We start from the raw sequence: 23,285 nt of genomic DNA on the forward strand, positions 1-23,285 counted from the left end.
ACTTGTCTCAGAACAATGGCTTCACTTTAATGAGCGTTTTGAGCTCCAAAGGCATGATATTCCAGATTGACTTTGTGTTCCCATAATTGGACAACTACTCATTTTATCTGTTGATAAAAAATGAGAAAATAAACAAACCTTTTACGAGGTTGTAAATATAGGTGGTTATACAGGACGGGCTATATGGGCAGACATGAGGCACGATCGTTTTGGCATATCATGACACAAATATAACTATGCTCCGGCCAGCCTAAGGCCCGTTGTGGGCTCTGGTTGGGCTTGGAAGCAAGCCCATCGGGCAGCCCAACCATAACCCATATAATAGTGGCCCGATGAGCCAGATGCCGAGCACGAGTAGCCCAATGGGCCCAGCACGGCTTTGGACGAGTTGTTTTTTAGCCCATTTAGACATTTACATTACTTACCTCGGCCACCCATACGGGCATCCCCTAACACAAATCTCCTGATGGCCCGACCCGGCCAACCCCCATTTCATTTATTTGCCAAGTACTAACACCATTGCCCCTAACCATAATTTGTTGCCCTCCTCGCAACCTCCCTCAAGGCCTCAGCCACCGCCCGCTGCACACCTTGGTCGTCCAGGCAACTAGGCCTCATCCGCCGCTTATCACACCTTGCCCTTCCTCGCCTCCCCAGTTCTACCTCTGTCTCAGACTCTCATGCAGGCGGTCATGCCTTGGCCACCACTCTCAATTCTACACTCCCCTCCCTGACCAGTAGGGTTGTGGCATTTAGGGTTTAGGGTTTTCCCTTGAACAAAACAATCATGAAGGAAGTTTTAGTTCCCTAGATGGTTTGGGGGCTTAGTTACAATGAACATCAATAGCCTGGAAAATGAAAGGATTAGAATGCCTTAGGTGGATATCAACCTTGTATTTTCTCATTAATACCAAAAGAGTGACATGACACAATAGTCTACTTGCGACAAGAGATGTGATCGTGCATATTTCATCTTCATCAAGCACCAAATCAACATTAAAAGTTGTCAGAAGCTACATAAAAGCATGTGCCTCCAATGAATAACCACTAGAAGCACCTAGGTTAACCTTAGCAAACTTACTCTTCCACTCTTTGGCAACTGTCTTGGCTTGCTCTTTAATTTTAGAGCTTCAAGGGTTGTTGCCACCATGCTCCTTTGCCCCTAGTGCAGGTGCTATCAGATCTATTAAAAGAATGTTGTTCTTGCACTAGACCTGAAGGGCATTATGTTCACTCACATTATAATTAGTTTGGTATGGTGGGAAGAAACCCTCTCGGGAATAAGTAGTAAGCTTCAACACTAATGTTCCACATCATTATCTTTAAAAAGTGGAGCATCCTTATTAAATTGAAATATTTCCCAAACCACAGTTATAGTTCCAACAATGGAGTCTTTTGTAGCAGTCAAATAATGAAAAGAAAGCAATAGAACCTTTTACAACAATGAACATATCACCAAGAACCATAAAATCATAAACTTGTCATGGAGCATGCCAATGGAAGAAATTGCAGCCACATGCATATTTGTATGGCATTATGCTAGTGTACTTGTTGGGGGTCTTCTTCTTCATCAAAGGTCCTCAAGAGGAAAACACCTTCGGCAAAGTGGTACAAAAGCCTGTCGAAGCTATCATCAACCTTGGTTCAGCCTCTCAAGACGAAGACCTTGCACACAAGTAACACTGCAGAATGTCGAAGCTCAATAGCTTCAACTCAGAACAAGCAAGGAAGAAAAAGACTAAATAGACCATATTAGTTTTAATTGCTTGTAAACAAATGTTCAAGGGTATGGATGTAATTTCGCCCAGGCTGCGTCCCGTGCCTATAAATAAATGAACAGTAACACCGTACTGTTCACGTGAAATTGTAATCGCTCTCTCGCGACTTCACCTTCTAGCAAGCGGAAGGTATCAATATAATATTAACATTGTTAATACTTTCATATGTTTTGTAGAATGTGAATATATGTGAATCGATGAAATGCAACAATTATTTTTATTCTTTTACATTTCTATTTGTATATTGATCTGATGAAGGTATGTCCTTGATGACCTTCGTCTAAATGAGTATTACACCCTTTCGGCTGTAACACTATAAAAGATGAAGGTCTTTTATAATTAATGATTGTGTTGCCTTGTTCTTGATTCGTAGCATTTGAGAACAAGTGAAAAACATTGGAGCCCACCTCCGGTGAACTCACTTCCACGATTGCGACAATGGCTTCGCAAGTCAACCAAGCTGTGGCACCTTCAGCTACGAAGCTGGTGCTCCCAATCACAGGCGGCTCAAGTTATGAACCAGCCAATAAGAAGTAGAAGAAGGAAGCACAGAGAAGGGTCCATCATGTTGGAGTGCAAGGACCCTTCATCAAGTCCAAATGGTCTCATATACCAATCACCTTCTCCCAGGAAGACCTTTAGCTCAAGGATTACCCCCACAATGATGCAATGGTCATATCTTGTGTCATCAAGGGGTTCCTGGTCCACAATATCCTAGTGGACATAGGCAGTGTGGTAGACATCATCTTTGCGAAGGCTTTCAGGCAAATGCAAGAGCCGGATGACAAGATACATGATGCAACACACCCCCTCTTCCGCTTTGGAGGAAGATAGATCGTGGCGCTCGGCAAGATAACTATGCCGATCACCTTCGGCTATGTTCACAATACAAGGACAGAACAGGTTGTCTTTGACATTATCAATATGGAGTATCCCTACAATGCAATCATTGGTCGAGGGACGTTGAACGCCTTCAAAGCAATACTCCACCCAGCATATCTTTGCATGAAGATACCTTCTAACCAAGGGCCTATCGCTGTACATGGAAGCCAAGAGGCTGCCAGGAGAGCCGAAGGGTACTGGACGGATTCGAAGGCCATCCATAACATAGATGAAGCCGAAGCTCATCAACAATATAAGCATAAAAGAGAAAAGGCTGCTTCAGCAGATCAACCAAAGCCCATGCTTTTTGTGCGAAGACATAGCCGAGCAAAAGGTGTTGTTGGGATCCCAATTATCTGATGAACAAGAGAAGACTTTATTGAGATTCCTGTTCAACAACAAGGATGTTTTTGCTTGGTCAGCTAATGATCTCTATGGTGTCAATAGAGATGTCATTGAGCACTCACTCAATGTAGACCCAGCCTTCAGGCCAAGAAAGCAGAGGCTTCAGAAAATGTCCGATGATAAAGCCGAAGGTGCACGAAACGAGGTAAAAAGGCTTTCGAGTGCCGGTGTTATCAGAGAAGTAACATACCCAGAGTGACTGGCCAATACTATGATGGTAAACAAATCTAATGGAAAATAGAGAATGTGCATCGACTTCACAGATCTCGATAAGGCATGCCCAAAGGATGAATTCCCATTGCCAAGAATATATTCTCTTATGGATGCAGCGACTATTTCAGAGCTCATGAGCCTGATTGACTGCTACTCAGGTTATCATCAAATCTAGATGAAGAAGGAGGATGAGCCTAAGACGAGCTTCATAACCCCTAGTGGGAACTATTGCTACCTTCAGATGCCCGAGGGGCTCAAAAATGCTAGAGGAAGCTTCAGCGGAATGATTGTCAAAGTCCTTCACTCCCAAATTGGCAAAAATGTGTTGACGTATGTTGATGATATCATAGTAAAGAGCACGAAGCAAGAAAATCACGTTGCTGATTTGCAAGAAACATTTGCTAACTTCAGAAGAGCTGGTCTTAAACTAAACCCAGAAAAATGTGTCTTCGGAGTGAAGAAGGGCAAATTTCTTGGTTGCTTGGTATCAACAAAGGGTATCGAAGCTAATCCAAGAAAGATAGAAGCTATACTTCGGATGGAGCCACCAAAGTCAAGAAAGGGTGCCAGAGGTTAACAGGAAGGCTGGCATCATTGAATAGATTTATTTCAAGATTAGCATAGAGGAACTTGCCATTCTTCGAAGTGCTGAAGTCAGCCAAAGTCTTTCAATGGGGACCAACTCAGCAAAAAGCCTTTGAAGAACTAAAGTAGTATTTGATAGAACTGACCACCTTAACCCCACCTTCGTCGGGAACTCCTTTGCTGCTCTATGTAGCTGCTTCCCACGCTGCGGTTAGTGCAGCACTGGTGCAAGAGAAGCAGGATGGCCATGCAAGAAAACAAGTGCGAGTGTACTTCGTCTCTGAAGTGCTTAGTGCATCAAAGAAAAATTATACAGAGTTAGAGAAGGTACTATATGTTGTATTAATGGCTTCCAGGGAGCTTCAACATTATTTCCAAGCATACCATATCATAGTACCTTCTTCACAATCCCTCAAGGATATAATGAGAAACAGAGAAGCCACAAGAAGAATTGGAAAATGGGCTGCATAATTGAATGAATTCACTATCGATTTTGTCCATAGATCTTCGATCCAATCCCAAGCGTTAGCAGACTTCATTGCTGATTGGACGCCAGGGGCTCAGGATGAAGAGAAAACAACTGATGCCGAAGCCTAGACAGTATTTTGTGATGGGTCCTGGGGAACCTTCGGCGCTGGAGCAGCTGCTGTTTTAATTTCACGATCAAAAAACAAAACATGCTATGCAGCAAGATTGGACTTCAACTGCACAAATAACATTGTAGAGTATGAAGCCCTTCTCTTGGGGCTTTGAAAGTTAAAATCAATAGGCATAAGAAGGGCAATACTCAAATCCGACTCACAGGTCATTTCAGGTCACATTGACAAAAGCAGCAAAGCAAGGGACCCGAAACTAGAAAAATATTTGGATGCAGTCCGTAGGATGGTAGTCTCTTTCGAAGGCTTCTCTGTAAAAAACATCCCGAGAGGAGAAAACGAGCACGCATATTTGTTAGCTAAATCAGCAGCACAGGGGCTTCCGTTACTTTCATAGGTGTTCTTTGAAATAATAAAAGCACCTTCGGTCGAGATTATGGAAAGAGCAGTGCTCTCACCAGTACATAGTGAAGATTGGAGGACTAAGATTGTATCTTTCCTCCAAGGCAATTGTCTTTCGGATGACGACGTTGACAATAAAAGAATGGAAGCAAGAGCACGACCCTATGTAATTATAGAGGGGGAGTTATACAAACAAGGAGTCTGCTCTCCTTTACTCAAATGGTTGTCCAGAGCCGAATGTCAAGAATTGATGAAGGAGATACATGTAGGATTGTGTGGAGCTCATATTGGGTCTAGGCCTTTGCTGGGGAAGGTTTTTAGACAAGGATTTTACTAATCGAAGGCAGCTGCAGATGCAGCAGATTTAGTTCAAAAATGTGAAAATTTCCAAAGATGCGCCAGAGACCAGAAACAACCTTTGTCTTTAACCCAGCTAATACAGCCTACCTGGCCATTGCAAAGGTGGGGCCTGGATTTGGTAGGTCCACTTCCACCAGCACAAGGTAACTTCAAATATGTTGTGGTGGCAGTGGAGTACTTCTCCAAGTGGATCAAAGCAAAGCCCTTAGCTACAATAACTTCGACCACAGTACATAAATTCTTTTGGCAAAATATTGTTTGTCGCTTTGGCGTGCCGAAGGCTATCACCGTTGATAACGGAACTCAATTCGATGCTGAAACATTCAAAACCTTTTGTGACCAGATTGGTACAAAAATACACTTCGCACCAGTGAGACATCTAGGGTCAAATGGACTGGTGGAAAGAGCAAACGGAATTATAACAACAGGAATAATGAAGTTAATATTCAACCAACCCAAAGGAAAGTGGCCAGATGAATTAATAAAGGTGGTGTCGAACCACAACACTGCTGTATCAAGGTCAACAGAATTTACCCCGTTCAAGCTTATGTTTGGTGACGAAGCAATAACACTGGAAGAAGCAAGAATGGGCTCAATAAGAACCTTAGCTTCGACAGAGGATGAAGGTGATTGCCAAATAACAAAAGACACCATAGAAGGGACTAGACTGCAAGAAGTAGAACACATCAATAAGTACCAAGCCAAAACAATCAAATGGCGTGATCGAAAGGTAAAATTGAAGAATATCAAGCTAGGACATTTGGTGCTTCGTAGAGTGGCCAACCCAGATACAGTGGGGAAGCTTCAGCTCATGTGGGAAGGTCGCCTTTTGGTGGTATCTTCGTCGAGACCTGGATCTTACAGGTTGAAAGACATGGATGGCAATGACATACCAAGGTCTTGGAATGCGGATGAGCTTCGAAGATATTATGTGTAAACTATGTAATTTTCATATTTTTTCCTATGGAGCCCTTTTCCTTTCAAGAGGGGAGAAATGTTTTTAATGGGGCCATAGGTTGTAATTTTCATTTTTTTTGTTTAGCCCTGTGCAATACAAGGGACAAATTCCCCCACATGTAAAATGTAAAATCTAGGACTACACCATCGAATGCAAAAAGTCATGAAGAAGCTCAAAAGTCATCCCTAAGGGGATGCAGAGCTAAGATGTCACCTAAGAGGTGAAGAAGCTACAAAATCGTTCCTAAAGGGACGCAGAGTAAGTTACAAAGCTCCAAAGTCATTCCTAAGGGAATGCAGAGCTAAAATACCACCTAAGTAAAAGGTGAAGAAGCTCCAAAGTCGTTCCCAAGGTAATGCAGAGCTTAAATACCACTTAAGTAAAGGTGAAGAGACTCAAAAGTCATTCCTAAGGGGATGCAAAGTCTGGGTGTGTTTTTGGCATCCATTTGCATATTTCATCACATCATCTTTTGCATTCATACAATCATACATTAGACATCCGTAGGATCATCATCATGACATAAAGCATAGACATTAATAGGAAAAACAGGAGATGCCTGTCTTCGATGAGAAAATGTTTTGAAGATGCTTCGTATCAAATGAAACTTCGTTGTATACGAAGATGCTTCGTTTTTAAATGGAACCTGGTTGCATAAGAAAATGCTTCGAGGTGAACGAAAAGAAGGGAAGGTGTTTTTCGCCTTCGGCTCAAAAGGCTATCAGCATTTGTTTCGTCCACAGCTAAGCAGTTCACACATGAGGTAAAAGGTAAAATGGTATTACAAGATATTTACAAATGATTACAATAATTTATTCACTGCCTATTGCAACTTTCTATGGTACAAAGGATTTCCAAGTGTTTCTACAGATAACTACAAAAAGGAGATTTCAAGGTCTTCTTTAGCATTTCAGAGCTAGCTTCGTCTCATCGACCTTCGGTGCCATCATTCTGTAGAATAACAAAGTACATGGTAATCAGGAATCTGATAAGAAAAAATCAAGGTAAAAGAACAAAGGTAAAGTCCCATACTGTGTTAAGCAGCTTCCGGGCTTCGTCTCCAGCCAATTCACGCCCGCCCTTAGCACAAATTTGGGTAATAAACCTGTTCCCTATGCTTCGGGCTTCGATTGGGACGTCAACCAGATCCGATGATGAAAGATTGAAATTCAGCCTGTTGACAGCTCTCACGTGATTGCATCCGATTTTTATGAAGGCGGCAGCTGTACCACGAGAAGCTACCAGCGCATAGAAGTCTCTATGGCCGGTTATGATTTCGTCAAGGACATCAACCTTCTTTTTAATACATTTAAGTGCCCCGGGTATATCTTGGGCAGAGAGGCTGGTTTTCTCAGATGTAGCTCCAACTGAATTAAAAATGCTTCTCAACCGAGCGGTGCATTGGCTTGCAAACTCGAAGCATCTCTCCTTCAGGGCCCCTAATGCCTCACTAAGCTTCGTATTTTTCTCAGTCTCAACCTTAAGTGTTGCTTTCAAAGCTTCATTTTCCTGGTTGAATTGGTTAGATTTTTCCTTCAAAAGTCCCTGAGCATCTGTCATTTCTTTACCCAACTTCTTGTTCTGAGCTTGCGGTTAGGCAAGGGACCCTTCGGCTGAACATAGCATCTCGTCTTTTTCCTTCAAAGAGTCTTCGAGTTCTTTGACCTTATCTTCTAAACCTTTGATAATAACTTCATTCTTCGTGTCCTCATCATCTTGTTGCATTTTTAAAGCTTTGCTCAACAGCATGCTCTGCAAAAACGAACTCAAAATTAAAATATTTTAAGCTAATACGAACACATTAGTGGTAACTTGGAGAAGGGTTCTTGCTTTAAAGTTGGAATAAAACAGGCTGCCTATGATGTGTTGTTGCCTATAGCAGCTGATATCCTTCTCAAGCTTCGGGAATCCGACACTCTTCGATAGGGTGCTTATAATTTTTGCACCAGCACGATCGCGGATGCATCCTAGGATTTCTTTGTCAACCCCACCAAAGAGTACCGATCTAGGCTGGTAGCCGCACGAGATGGCAAATTCCTTCAACTCTGCCATATCCTCTTTGGAAAGCTGTTGGCCACCCAGGTGCCGTAGGTCGAAGTTTGCTTCTTCCGAAGATATTTCTTTAGCCTTCTTTCCTTCTGAAACTTCTGTGGCCACCTCCTTCTCCACAGCCACGTTTAATTTTGTCAATTTTGGACATGGTGGATGTAAGATCTTCACCCTCAGTTGCAACGGTAGCTTCGGCATCAGTAGATTTGACAATCTTGTCTGCCGAAGCTAGAGGCGGGGTTTGCTCAATTGCCTGCAATATGTTCATCATACGACGCTTTTTCTGGCCCCCGTCTCTTCCATCGATAGTCGAAGGGATTTCCCTTTTCTATAAAAGGTCTCTCAGTTGCAATCTCAGAGGACTTAGCAGCTTGAATGGTGGGTATTCAGTCATTACCTTCAAACTTTTTAATACTTCGGCAGCAGAGGGCGAGGGAGAGCTCATAGTTTTCTACGGCGCATCATGTTCCTTCGGTTCGGCAGATGGCATCTTGTCAAGCTTCCGTTTCTTAGGAGCTAGTGCCTTCGGCTCTGACATTTTCTTCATCTTCTTCAAAGCCTCTTTGTCTTCCTTCACAGACCGGGCAGCTTGCCTGCTCAAAATGCTAACAACTCTTTTTCTTTTTGCTCGCCCGCCCCCTTTGTCAAGTCTGTCATAATCCGGGTACTCGAAGTTCAGAGCATCCATTACCTGATTTAACCTTTGTTTCGGCCGGGTGCCGAAGGCATCTGTCATTAACTGATCTTTTTTCTTCGTGTAACTTCCAAGAATTTCATTACACATAGTTTCTATCATCTCTAACCATCTAGTACATGGTTTTTTGAATTGCTTTTCAATCTCGAAGCGGAAGGGGAGTCGAACAAGTTCATATTTCTTCCCTCCTTCCTTCTTCTTCGGCATCCCCCAGCCACTAGAGGTTGGAAAGGTTTTGTTCGCCAGGTATTCCTCCACTAAGTCTCTAGTGCTAATTTCAGCAGCCACCACTCTAAATTCAACTTTGGCCAGCTGGCATGGGGAGCCGAGTTGCATATGGCATAATGGCCTTGTCATCCCGAAGCTTAACCTCAGAGCAATCATAACCATAGTCATGAGTTTTTTCCTCTTCTTCTCATTAGCTTTCACGTAGAACCATTCGCTTTTCCACCCGGTTGGCCACTTAGTGCGTTAGCCGATCACCAGGGCCTTGGTGTCCTTTCGGTATGCAAAATTATAACATCCAAAGTTTTTTGTGAAGACCATCAGCTTTGGCCTTCGTCTGATAGTGCAACTCGTGCACTGGGCAGAAACCTTCGGCATTGGCACTTTTGCCCTGGCTTCGGAGAGCCCATATGTAGACACTCAGCCTTACAATGGCATTTGGTGTCAGCTGATGAAGATATATTTCAATCCTTTTCAAAATTTCTCCTATTACATCATATAGAGGAAACCAAAGCCCTGCCATAAAGAAGCTTTTAAATACAACAACTTCATCCTCCTTCGGTTCCGGAGTCACTTCTTCGCCAGCAAAGCGAATAAGTTTACTTTCATCCTCCCCAAAATAGCCTAGCTTCTTCATCATAACCAGGTCCTCTTCTGACATGGTAGATTTTCCAAACTCAACATGGTTGGGTTTTGATGGGCTCAGAATACTGTTGTCCTCTTCATTTTCATCATCACTTTTGTCCTCAGCTACAGTCTGCTCAGCTTCGACAGTCTCGCCTTCAACAACAGCCCTTTCTTACACAACTAGACCTAATCGTCTCATTACTTCCGACATTGGCGCCGTTTCTGTCACTTCAGCCTCATCTCCCTCACGGGACACTCTAGCAGTGGATCTTACTCAAGCCATTTTGAGTGTTGTGATTCCTTAAGACAAAGCTAACTTCGAATGACTAAGAGCGTGTTTGGAAAGCGCAGTCTAGAAAGCTTTGGCTTTGGTTAAAATTTTTAACAGCACAATAGTGCGATGGCAATGAATGCTGTGGTAACTCCTCACCAACCTATCTGCTTATATAGCGCTACAGGGGAAGAAGGCGAACCGCCAGACCGTCTACATTGATTGAGTGGTGGACCAACCTACGCCCGGAATATTTTAATCGTTTTTCGATAACAAGCTCTGGGATGGTGTTTTTGGACCTTCGGCATTCCGAAGCCTTTGAGTTTTTTGCGGATTGAGCTCGTTACAAAAAAAATGATCTAGCACCGCGAAAGGGCTACTGTTGGGGATCTTCTACACCGAAGGTCCTCAAGAGAAAAACAACATCGACAAAGTGGTACAAAAGCCCATCGAAGCTATCATCAACCTTGGTTCAGCCTCTCAAGACGAAGACCTTGCGTACAAGTAATGCTACAGAATGCCGAAGCTCAATAGCTTCGACTCAGAACAAGCAAGGAAGAAAAAGACTAAATAGACCATATTAGTTTTCATTGCTTGTAAACAAATGTTCAAGGGTATGGATGTAATTTCGCCTAGGCTGTGTCCCGTGCCTATAAATAGATGAACAGTAACATCGTACTGTTCACGTGGAATTCTAATCGCTCTCTCTTGACTTCACCTTCTAGCAAGCCGAAGGTATCAATGTAATATTAACATTGTTAATACTTTCATATGTTTTGTAGAATGTGAATCGATGAAATGCAACAATTATTTTTATTCTTTTACATTTCTATTTGTATATTGATCTGACGAATGTATGTCCTTCTTGACCTTCGTCTAATGAGTATTACACCCTTTCAGATGTAACACTAGGTCTTTTATAATTAACAATTGTGTTGCCTTGTTCTTGATTCGTAGCATTTGAGAACAAGTGAACAACATTACTCAAGAGTTGATTTTGAGTTTTGGAGCTACATCACATAAGGATAGCAAACAAATAAATACACATAAGCACTACAATGCCTAGATTTAAGTATAATCAATTTCCACTGATCAAGCTAACATATTGAGTACATTGAGTTATCTCCAATCTCTTTCCAACATTTCTCTACACTGTAGAATAACATATTTAGTAGAGACATTATACACTTAAACCAGTAGCCTTTAGTTGAGAAAGGCACCATCCTAGCTCATAAGAACTGAAAGAGTGATCACCTATCTCTAGAAGGTGAAGCTTCATCTTTTCTTTAACTCTCTCAGTTAGAGTCCACAAGAGAATCAACTGTTCATATTCCAAAGAAAATGGGAAGCAAATAAAACAACTGCACAATAGACCAAAAATTATGCGAAGCAATATGAGAGCGACGCGACCAACCATTTTCTCGTACCATTATAAGCCGTGAGTAGTGAATTTTCGTCTCTCTGTATCATCAACCTTTATTATACTGATAGCCGTTGTCTTACCGTTGTTGTCGATCTCCATGTTGTCCCCACCCATGCTATGCCACTCGTATCGTACCTAACATCGAGGTAGTGGTTCTTGTAGTCTTGCTTGAGCATGGACTGCACGACCTAGTTGTTGGCCCCAACATGAGTGGCCTTCCACCCGCTGTAGTTGCTAGATGGGTCTGGTGCTTGTTCCACCCGATGAATAGGAATGAAACCCCAAAAGGGTGGATACCTCTGAACTAGGTGTATCGTGCTTGGTGTCGTAGAGGGACTAGACAAGCTGCTCAACAAGGAAGGGTTCTTGATAGGATAGCAAGTAGCACTAGGTGTAGAGGCAAGCAATGTGTTGAGGAGGATGTTGGCATTGGCATGATCCTAGCCACGGTGCACAATAGGTGGGAGTTAATCTTGTACATCTTCTCAATAGAGCATGAGGTCTAGAGGAGCTTGGAGGTCACCTTCTCCTCACCGACGAGTTCCACGTCATTGGCTACCAGGATCTCGAGTGCTGACCTAGTGTTGTCGATCACCTCCATGATGTACTCCACCTGGTAGAGACACGCCTCCGACAAGAAGATCGTTGTGTGGCTGTCATAGCGGCACGACATGGTAGCAGCGACGATATGGGGTTTGCGTTTGCTAGATTGGGGGCGGTGACGATGATATTGGGGTTTGCGTTTGTGAGGACTTGGGAGGGAGATGACCTAGGAGAGGTTAACACTGCTAGATGTACTTATGAGAGAAGGAAGGGGACAAACTCACTAATTTTAGCCCATCTGAACTGACATTGTGGTCATGGTGGGCGGAACGAGGCTAGCAGGCATTCGTTGCTAAGTTCTACGGCGCGAGAGGCAGAAGGTGCACATGGATGAAGCAAAAGGCAACATGCGGCAGTTTACACCCGATGCACGCACGAAAGTCACCTGACACACGATGCACTAAAGTCATTTTCTTTAAAGGAGTAGAGATTTGTTTTAATCTCTACTATTCCTTAAGAAGCTATCGTAGGCGTCCACACCACTGCGTGGTGCACGGTTCTGCCGTGCGTCCGCGCCAAATCTCGCATCGATGTCGATGGAAGGTCGTGCGTTACGCCGCCTCCCCCGCCCCTTCCATACTCCTCCCGCGTCCCTTCCATCCCCACCACCGTGCTCCATGCCCCGGCCTCCACCATCCCCGCCCCACGAGTCATCCCCGGCCTCGGAAATCTCGCCATGCCCCTCGGAAATCTCGCCGCGCCACTGCCCCAAAACCTCCCCTACCTCCCACCCAGAGAAGATCCCATCCACTACCGCCGGGTCGCCATCCTCCCTTCCGCCGCGCCGTCGTTGTTGCCGCACATCTCCATGAGCAGCGCGAACGCTTTGAGCGGGTTTCCATCCTTGCAGTGGCCGTTCAGGAGCGCGTTGTAGGTGCATGTCGTTGACGAGAGGCCCATCCCGATCGCATCGTGGAAAATGATTGTGGCCTCCGTCCGGCCGACCTTACAGAACCCGTCGAGCACGATGGTGAAGATGTAGATGTCAGGCGTCAGGGGCAAGTCCTTGAGCTTCTTGAGGAGTTCGAGCGCCTCCTCCAGCCGGCCGACGTAGCAGAGCCCGCCGACGAGGCTGTTGTACGTGCGGATGGTAGGCTCGCACCCGAGGCCGCACATGGCGTCCAACACCTCCATGGCCTTGGTGACGCGTCCGCGCTTGCAGAGGCACCCACAACGGCTGAGAATGTGGCAACGCTGGGGCGGAACTCGTGCGCCACCATCTCGTCGAGCGCGAGCTTGGCCTCGTCGGGCGCGCCCTATCGGGCTGCTGGAGGTCGAGCACCGTCACCCGCTCCTCCACGGGCAGCTCCATGATCCGCTTCGCGCAATCACGGGCGCAGAAACGCGACCTCTTGATGCCGTCGCCGCCGCCCGGTCCGTCAGAGCGCGAGTCGAGGACTTGCGGCGGTGCTGTGTCCCCGTGGAGGGTGTCGTTGCCGTTGGACCATAGAGCACGGAGGAGCTCAGCGTCGTGGTCCCGCACCGGTGCTTTGCAGTAGCACGCGAAGGCGGAGGAAGACGCCGCGGGTCGAGGGAGAGCGCTGACATGGTTGGAGGAGGACGGCAGGGCGGGGAGGCGCGAGGATGGGGGCAGCGCGCGAGAGGGTTCGGGGACGACGCGATGTCTTCCTCCGTCGCGCCCCTCCTGTTCCACCCGCTCCGCCTACTCACCACAGGTGACAAGCTCGTCGCTCGGTCACTTCCATTTGGGCGACCCCGTCCCGTGCTTAGATCCGGGCGCGGGCCTCCTTCCTCCTCGCTCGCGGTGCGTACCCCAGGTACCTGGACCGCTGCCACCTCAACGCGTCGGTGACCGAGGACGGCCAGTGATGCCGGCGTGCGTTGCGGGCCTCATCCCCGCCGTCGTCCTCGCCAACTACACCAAGTCGCAGTACAATCGGTTCCTCAACGACAGCCAGTTCTCCGGCGTCGAGATCGCGAGCGAGGGCGACTGGGTCGTGGTCGTGCTCAGCACCAGCACGGGATCCGGCGACTACTCACCCGTGGTGCCGGGCTCCAACTGGGCGGATTAACTTCTTCGATGCCATTTGTTGGTGTTCGGGTTCACGTATGCTTGCCACATCTGCAGACTGAGTAGAGTGCCATCCAGTTCAGTTGGTGATATTTGCAGCTACGTGTGTAGATAACTTCTATGGGGGTTTTACTGTATTTGTTTCTGATTTTGGGGCTCTTTGATGCCTACTGATTAGGCTGCAAATAGGTTTTGTGTATGGTTTATAATGGTATGTTCTTCAGGTTGGGAGTACTCTACTGATGGAAAATGTGAAAAATGCCATCAACAAAGATGCTCAACGTGCGCATCCAGTCATTGCCATGCTTTGAGCAGGAAGGAATGGTCTGGATTTGGCCTAGGGATGACCCACCAAAGGCTACAATCCCTTCTCTTCTGCCTCCTTCAGGATTTACAGTTCATGCAGAGGTAAAAGGAAATCCTGCTATGATGCAGTGGCACAAGTGTATTGTATTGTATTTTTTTGTAACGGTGTGTTCTTCTGATCATCCAACAGATAGTGATGGAACTGCCAGTTGAACATGGACTACTCCTGGATAACCTCTTGGACCTTGCTCATGCTCCTTTTACACACACATCCACCTTTGCTAAGGGCTGGAGTGTTCCAAGGTATGTATCTTTGCATCTAGGCTCCAAGGGTACTGGGATCCTTACCTGATCGACATGGAGTTCCGACCGCCATGCATGGTCTGCTTGCCTGGGAAGCTAGAAGGGAAGAGCACCCAGCAATGCTCCACGAATCTCCACCAGCTCCACGTCTGCTTGCCCTCCTCTAGGAACAAAACTAGGTTGCTGTACCGGATGTCGCTAGACTTCGCTCTGTGGCTCAAGCACGTGCCGCTCATGCACCTGCTGTGGTCACATTTCGCAGAGAAGGCACGCCAGTCAATGTGATAAAGTAATTTATAGGAATTAGTGTAGAATGCGACTGGAATTGGTTCAGAAAATGTTCTTGACAAATCTAATATCTTTTCATGGTGGTCTTGTGCAGGTCTTGAACGAGGACCTCCGGCTTGTTCTTGGTCAGCAAGAACGGATGATCAATGGCGCCAACGTCTGGAACTGGCCGGTATCATATGACAAGCTCGGGGTACGGTACCGGTTGTGGAGAGACACTGTTGAGAGGGGCTTTGAACGGTTGCCATTCAGTAACCAAGCTGAGAGTGGATCACAGCTGGCCGGTGGGCCTCTTAATTTCTTCCTCGTCAAATTTATTCGCGAGACGATGGCCAGAATTAGTTACCTAGGTGTGTGTCTCTGTGCTCTGCTCCCTGATGCTGCTGCGTCTATCTGGAAGGCGAAGGTTGATGGGCAACATCATCGTCTCTCTCTCTCTCTTCTCTGGTGTTTGAATGTAAACTACCGTTGGCATCATGAGATGCAATTGTAATCTGAGGTTGATATTTTCTTTCTTTCTTTTTTTCCTTTTCACTTTCTTCTTTTCTTCGCCCTTTTTGTGTAAAGATTCAGCAAATGTTACTCTATCAAAGCATGTATAATCAACTGAACTGCTGCTTTGCTTCATCTCAATTTTATTGACCTCATTTTATATGTTGCAAACACCTTTTGTGTTGCTTTTCTTACCATTCTGCATCTTTTGTTTCTTTTTCACATTGGCTTTCTTGCTACTGAGCTCCTGCAACTTCTGAGAACACCGATTTGGATCCATCACCATCAGGGTAGGAGGCTGCTGACTACCAGGTTCTTTTCTAATACTATCATGTGTCTTTTGGACACTTCTGCCTGTACTCCTGGATCACAATTTTCATTGCCCTATGACACTTCTGCCTGTACTCCTAGAGCCACCATGCTAGGAACTGTATTGCCACCAATGTTATTATTAGTAGACATAGGCATCGGCTCAGTTGGGTAAATCTGAACACTTGGTGGTCGAACTTCAGCAGCAACAAACACTGCATAGATAGATAGATCCAGCTGCCCTCATGAATACTGTTCGTGCTAGGGGATGATGATTGACGACCAGTATTCACGGTTCCCTCTGGATTCCATTTTCACCGGTGAGCTTTGGCCGGATCCGATCCATAAACGCCCAGTAGCTGCAGTGCAACAGTGTTGGTTTGATTGGGTGGTGCCTGGTGCTGGTGGTACTCGGGCAGGCCTGTTCTTGCAGTTCATCTGTGTACTCTCTCCCTGCCTCTCTCTCTCTTTTTCCTTCCTGTTCTTGGGCTTCCAAGAAGGAACTGCACGTGGGATGCTATAGCTGATGCAAACCGATCTTACTACTACTGCAGTGCCACTCACTGTTCACTGTCAAGAAGACTCTCATCTAGCTCGCTTCATACTACAGCTCATGCTCGTCTAACCCCAGCAGGCATCATTACAAACATGGGCGGATACATAGATAGATAGATCCAGGCTGCACCAACAATGGGATGTCCTTGTGTTATAGCATATGAACTTGATACGTGGCATTCAGGAAAATGGTGATATCTGGTATTTAACCTTTATTTTGGTACTCAGTTTGGAGAGCAACGATCCATTTGTTTTATTATGTCATTTATTTTTGCATCTTGTAAAGGAATTTGTTTCCGTTGTATCAACCCTCACTAAAAAGACCCACATCTTCGATTAATGAAGAGGAGTAAAATATACCGGCTGTCTCTAAATTTATGACAACACCATCTAGGTCTCTAAGACCGTTTCCAAAAGACCGTCATGTAAAATATTGTTCTGTGCTGTAAAATATACTGTTTATATGGTAGAGTTCGAAATAGGAAAGGTATATGTAGAGGGATATAAACACATAAGAATGAAATAAATATACGTTGCTTAAGAAGAAACGTCGATTGTTCATATCTCATAAGAATGAAGTGTGCATATCTCATAAGAATTAAGTATATGTTTTCTAAATGTGAAACCTCAAATGTTATCCCTACTACTACAAAATGATATCGAATAGGGGAGGAATCCCCTTGCTATTCAAATCCATGGGCGAGGAATCTCCTTGCTATTTGAATAGCAAGCGGAATTCCTCTCCATGAATCTCCTTGAGGTATGTGCCCGTGCGTTGCAACGGAAACATATAATACCATTGATAACTTATGTAAGCTGGGGATGAGCATCGACGCATATTTGACCGGATCTTTTTCTTCCTTGGGGATCTGGGAGTGTTGCAACGGGAACATATAATACCATTGATAACTTATTTATCGATTTAGGTGGGGCAGCAGGCTGCTGCGCTCTTGGGAGAGTAGCCCGTCTACCACGCCGTACAACGTACCATTGGCTGCGGGGCTGCCATGCCCCCAGTGGCGCTGCCCGGCAAGGAGGGTGGGTATTTGGGGGAGTATCGGCGAAGTATTACTCAGATCATCTAACCAACTCAGCTAATTTGCAGTTCCAGTGAACACAACTGAAGCCGCGTGTATTCCGTTTCATCATCGATTATATGCATTATTATATACAAGTTAATGCAGCATAGATACTGCTTTCTACCCACCCAATTCTCCTAATAACATGCATTCACAGTAAATACAACAATCTCCTAGCAACAAAAACCTTAAAAACAGATGTATTCCTGAGCGTGTCACTTGTAGGCGTGGATGTAGTCTTGGAAGTAGAAGTTCTGGATGAAGTTGGCAAGCCAGCGGGAGGCAGCGAAGCACAGCACGGTCGCTGACACGACCACGGCCCTCTGAACAGTCGATGTGAGGACCGTTTCCTTGGCGACGACAAGGAGCCTGACGACGGCGACCGAGGCCACCTGCAGGGCAGCCTCGAGCGCCTTCATGGCCTTGAGTGCTGCGTTGCAGCTCCTGCACTGCACCACGTGCGACCAGTACTTGCCATGGGCGTCCACAGTTATATGTTTCCGTTGCAACGCACGGGCACACACCTAGTTATCCACTATGTATTTATCTTTCATGAATGGTGTGTTTGTATGGAGAGAGAAAGATAGGTTTGTTAATTTAGAATTTTTGTTTGTTCACCACTATGTTGTTGGCTAAGGTTACTTAATAGGGTTAATTCCATTCTTCTAACTTTTTTACAAGTAACGATGGAGAGGTAATTTATGATGTATAACTTATCAAGACAAGATCCATCATATATAACCGAGATCCATAGCTTTATTGATGCCACTAAGAACCATGCTTGGAGGACAAAGACATAGCACTTATGTTGTTCTTGCATAGACTACAAAAATGTTATTGTATTTGATGACACATAATAGATTATTGCTCATCTGGTCTACTGCGGATTTATGAAGGATTACATGATTTTTCGCGGTAGGCTTCGATTTTTTGCACTTATTGTGCTAGTCCGGCTGCACCCTTAGGCGACTTCTGCATGGTAAGTCTTCGCGGTAGACTTCGGTTTTTCGCACTTGTTGTGCTAGTCCGGCTGCACCCTTAGGCGACTTCTGCATGGTAAGTCTTCGCGGTAGACTTTGGTTTTTCGCACTTGTTGTGCTGGTCCGGCTACACCCTCAGGCGACTTCTGCACGGAGTTGTCACAACCGAGGGTGGCTAGCGCTGAGCCTCGCGGTGACTTTGTATTGGTCGAATGTCGAAGACCGTTGTCGCGGTCTTTTTTCGACGCATGTTTTTGCGGGGGATTTTTCACTTGTATATTACATGGCTCCGCCTCTTTAAAAACCTCACCCCTCGGGAGGAAAAGAGTGCGGGCCAGAATAAAATTGTTTTTGCGAATTACAAGGGCGAATCAGCCCTGATGAGTCAAACAAAAAATTTGCGGAGGTTGTCGATGTTCCAGGAGTGCTCCAGGTCTTCGTCGTTTGGCGTTGCGAGACTGTAAGCGCTGGGGGAAGCTTTCGTCTTGACTATGAAGGGGCCCTCCCACCTGGGCTCCAGCTTACCCCTGGACTCTGTCCGAGCTGTTCGGACGAGTACGAGGTCCCCTTCGCTGAATTCCCTCGGGATGACTGCGTGGTCGCGCCATGCTTTTGTCTGGGCTTGGTATTTATTTAGAGCCTGTAGGGTGAAGACTCGGTCTCCATCGATGAGATCCTTTGAAGTGGGCTCGTCCACATCGGGGACGGCTGACGGAACTGTTCGCGGGGACCCATGTTTTATTTCTTGTGGGGTCATGGCCTCCGATCCGTATAGAAGGCGGAAAGGAGTGAACCCGGTCGCCCTGCACTCAGTCGTGTTTAGTGCCCAGACCGCCTCGGGTAGCAAATCGGCCCACCTGCCCTTTTTTCGTCGAGGAGCATCTTTTTGACAGCTGTGAAGATTTTTCCATTGGCGCGTTCCACAACTCCGTTGGACTGCGGGTGATAGACTGAGGCGAAGGCAAGCTTGGTGCCGATGGAGAAGCAAAAATCCTTGAAGTCTTGGCTGTCAAACTGCTTGCCGTTGTCGACTGTTAGTTCGGATGGTACTCCGAAGCGGCAAACAATGTTTTGCCAAAAGAAATTTTGGGCAGTCTTTGATGTTATTGTGGAGACAGCCCTTACCTCGATCCATTTGGTGAAGTATTCGACAGCGACGAAGGCAAACTTAAGGTTCCCCTGAGCTGTGGGTAGGGGCCCGACGATGTCCAGGCCCCAGCGCTGGAGAGGCCATGTGTGGGCGATCAGCTTTGTAAATTGCGAAGGGCTGCCTGATCGAGGAGAAAACTTCTGGCAGGCTTCGCAGGACCTTGTGACCCGATTTGCGGCGCAGATCATTGCGGGCCAGTACAAACCTTGGTGGATCACCTTAGCAGCTAGGGCCCTTGGCCCTGCGTGAGAGCCGCAGGTACCACTGTGGACTTCGCGTAGGATCTGGACACCTTCGGTTTCGATGACGCATTTAAGCATTGGCTGACTGACCCCCTTCTTGTAGAGTTGGCCCTCAATCAGTGCGAAGTCCCGGCTTCGATGTTTGAGGCGCTTGGCCTCGTTGATGTCGGTTGGGTGATAGTACCCCTGTAGGAACAGAGTTATTGGTGCCCGCCAGTCTTCGGTCATGATAAGGTTGACTATGCGGTGGCCCTCACTGTAATTGGTTATTTGGAGCCCTTCGGGGCTCCGGATGGCTGGTGTGCCGATGACATGGTAGAACACGTCGGAGGGCAGCCTTGGCCAATGCGTCGGCCTCTTCATTCTTGGCCCGGTTCACATGCTGCAAAGTGAATCCCTTGAATTGTCTCTCGAGACTTCAGATGGCCGCGAGGTATTGCATGAGTGCGGGGTCCTTTGCTGCATAGTCTTTCTCGACCTGGCCGGCAACTACCTTGGAGTCTGTTCTGATGATGCAGGTGGTGACCCCAAGGGCCCTCAGCTTGCGGAGACCGAGGATGACTGCTTCGTATTCTGCTATGTTATTTGTGCATCTGTCAGATTCCAGAGCGAAGCTGAGGCGTGCTGCATATCTGTGCTTGACCCCGGCTGGTGAGGTGATGACTGCAGCGGCGCCTGCCCCCGCATGGCACCATGCGTCGTCTCAGTGGATCGTCCAATCCTTCTCTGCGGACGGGTCCGGCTGTGTTATTGGCCCAGTCCAGTCGACGACGAAGTCTGCCAGGACTTGTGACTTGATGGCTGTCCTAGGCTCGAAATTGATGTGGTAGCCTGAGAGTTCGGCCGCCCACTTGGCAATCCTCACCGATGCTTCCGAGTTTCTGAACAATTCTCCGAGTCCCCTGTCTGAGGTGACTCGGACCTTGAATGCTTCAAAATAATGGCGCAATTTGCGCGAAGACATAACAACTGCGTAGGCAATCTTCTCCAGTTCTGTCATGTTACATTTGGACGGTGTCAGCACTTCGGAGACGTAATAAACTGGGCACTGCCTGATCACGCCCTCAACTGTCTGCTCCTGCACCATTGCTACGCTGACCGCATGAGGCGAAGCCGCAACATAGAGCAACAGGGGCTTGTAAGGACTGCCAACTCCGACAGGTACTGTTTTAATGAGGCGAAGGCCGCTGCCTGCTCTGGTCCCCAAGCGAAGTCTTTTGCGCCACGGAGAGTTTTGAGGAAAGGAAGACTTCGCTCAGCGGATCTGGATATGAATCTGTTGAGGGCGGCCAATCTGCCCGTCAGGCGCTGGACGTCTCTAGCGGACTGCGGAGGCGTCATGTTTATGATGGCCTGAATTTTAGTTGGGTTGGCCTCGATGCCGCGGTGTGATACCAGGTAGCCCAATATTTTGCCTTGGCGAACGCCGAAGACGCACTTTTCCAGGTTTAGGGGAAGTCGTGCGTCTCGCATGTTTGCGAATGTCTCGGCGAGGTCGGCGAGATGGTCCTCCTTGCTCTTGCTAGCGACGACGATGTCGTCCACATATGTGAATATATTTCTGCCAACTTGCCCTTCGAGCACTGTCTTGGTAAGCCTGGAGAAGGTGGACCCGGCGTTCTTGAGTCCCTCCGGCATTCTGATGAAGCAATATGTGCCGAAGGGTGTTATAAAGCTGGTGCTAGCCTTGTCTTCCTCCTTCATGTATATCTGGTGGTAACCGGAGAAGCAGTCGAGGAGTGACATGACTTCGCATCCGGCCGCTCTATCGACTATTTTGTCGATCCGCGGCAACGGGAAGTTGTCCTTTGGACAGGCCTTGTTGAGACTGATGAAGTCGATGCACATTCGCCACTTCCCGCTCTTTTTCTGCACCATCACAACGTTGGAGAGCCACATGGGGTAAGCCACCGGCTCGATGAATTTGGCTTCCAGGAGGCGGTGCACGTCTGCCTTGGCGGCCTCTGCCTTCTCGTCGGACATTTTGCGAAGCCGCTGTTTTTTCGGTCTCACCGAAGGGTCAATTCCCAAGCTGTGCTCAATTATGGATCGGCTGACCCCGACCAGGTCGAGGGCTGACCAGGCGAAGACATCTTTGTTCTTGGACAGGCAGCAGAGGAGTTTCTCCTCTTCATGCAAAGTGAGGTCTTCACTGATAGTGACTGTCTGCTTGGGCGTGGCTTGGTCGAGGGGGACAGTCTTGGTCCCGTCGTTGCTCTGCAGCTGTGCCTTGTCGTGCTCCCTATCGGTTGGGCTGACGGACGCAGGGACCTCGTGCTGGGCCGTGAGGCAGTGCATGTTTCTTTGTCTGGGGACGAAGTCCCGCTCTATGTTGCGCGCGGTCTGTTGATTGCCGTAGACCGCAATGGCACCTAACGGACCTGGTATCTTCATGCAGAGGTACAGTCCGTGAATAGCTGCCTCAAACTTGTTGATGGAGCCCCGGCCCATGATGGCGTTGTACGGATATACCATATCCACAATATCAAAGGTCACTTGCTCACTTCGGGCATTGGGTGCTACACCGAAGGAGAGAGGCAGCTCTATTTTGCCGACAGGAAAAGTGCCCTTGCCGCCGAAGCCATACAACGGGTTGTCCGAAGGCTTGAGCAGGCTGTGGCTTATGCCCATGCGGTCGAAGGCATGGAGGAAAATGATGTCTGCTTGACTGCCATTGTCGACTAGGACTTTGTGCAGATCCCAGCCTGCCACGCTGCAGTTGATAACCATGGCGTCGATGTGGGGGGTGCTGCGCAGGTCGACGTCTCGTGCGTCGAAGGTTAGCGGTACGTGGGACCACTTCGTCTGCACGACTGGGCCAGTGATGGCGACGTGGTTGATGCTGCGGTAGTGGTCTCGCTTCTGCCGCTTTGTGTCGAAGTCGGTGCTGGACCCCCCAGTGATCATATGAATGACTCTGCGATACGGCTGATCGGCGAAGTCTTCTTGTTTTGGGGCATGGGGATGGGGGATATTCTGATGTTGCTGGTGTGGAGGTGGCGGTGGAGGAAGTACGATTTGTACTTCCTGGTGGTGTTGGTATGCGTGGTGCGGTGGATGCGGGGCGGGGGCGTGGATGTAGGGTGGAGGGGGTTGCTGATAAGTGTGCGCGACAACTCTGGGGTTGTCGGCTGGCTGCGCCCGTGCCATCCTGTCTTTGGTGGCCTTCGTTTCTGGGCAGTCTTTGGTTTGGTGGGCGCAGTCTTCGCCATGGAAGAGACAGTAGAATCGACGCTGCGGCTGCGCACGCCCCCGACCCTTACCGTGAGTTCCATTTCCTCGGCCCTGGGGGGGATATTCCTGGCGGCGAGGGGCGTCAGCAGCGGGGTGCTGGTTGGCGATGTTGTGCACTTGCTGTTGATTGCGGCCGTCTCGACCGGAGTCTTGCTGCGGAGTCCTCGTCCACGTGCGGCTGGACTGTGGAGCATCTTTGGGCTTCCTTTGAGACTCAACCTTGCGCTGGTGGAGCTCTTCGGAT

General features: G+C 47.4%; 3 pseudogenes; 1 reads left to right on the plus strand and 2 right to left on the minus strand.

Moving 5' to 3' along the window:
• Positions 1 to 12,141, minus strand: part of LOC103648874 (proteasome subunit alpha type-4-2-like) — a 71,286-nt pseudogene extending 59,145 nt beyond the window's left edge.
• Positions 12,142 to 12,821: 680 nt separating this feature from the next.
• LOC103648875 (putative pentatricopeptide repeat-containing protein At3g16710, mitochondrial) lies at positions 12,822 to 13,777 on the minus strand (annotated as a pseudogene).
• A 563-nt stretch (positions 13,778 to 14,340) lies between these two features.
• Positions 14,341 to 17,318, plus strand: LOC103648876 (chlorophyllide a oxygenase, chloroplastic-like; annotated as a pseudogene).
• Positions 17,319 to 23,285: the final 5,967 nt, after the last annotated feature.

The sequence above is a fragment of the Zea mays genome, chromosome 2 (genome assembly GCF_902167145.1).
Source record: "Zea mays cultivar B73 chromosome 2, Zm-B73-REFERENCE-NAM-5.0, whole genome shotgun sequence".
Classification (NCBI taxonomy): Eukaryota; Viridiplantae; Streptophyta; class Magnoliopsida; order Poales; family Poaceae; genus Zea; species Zea mays.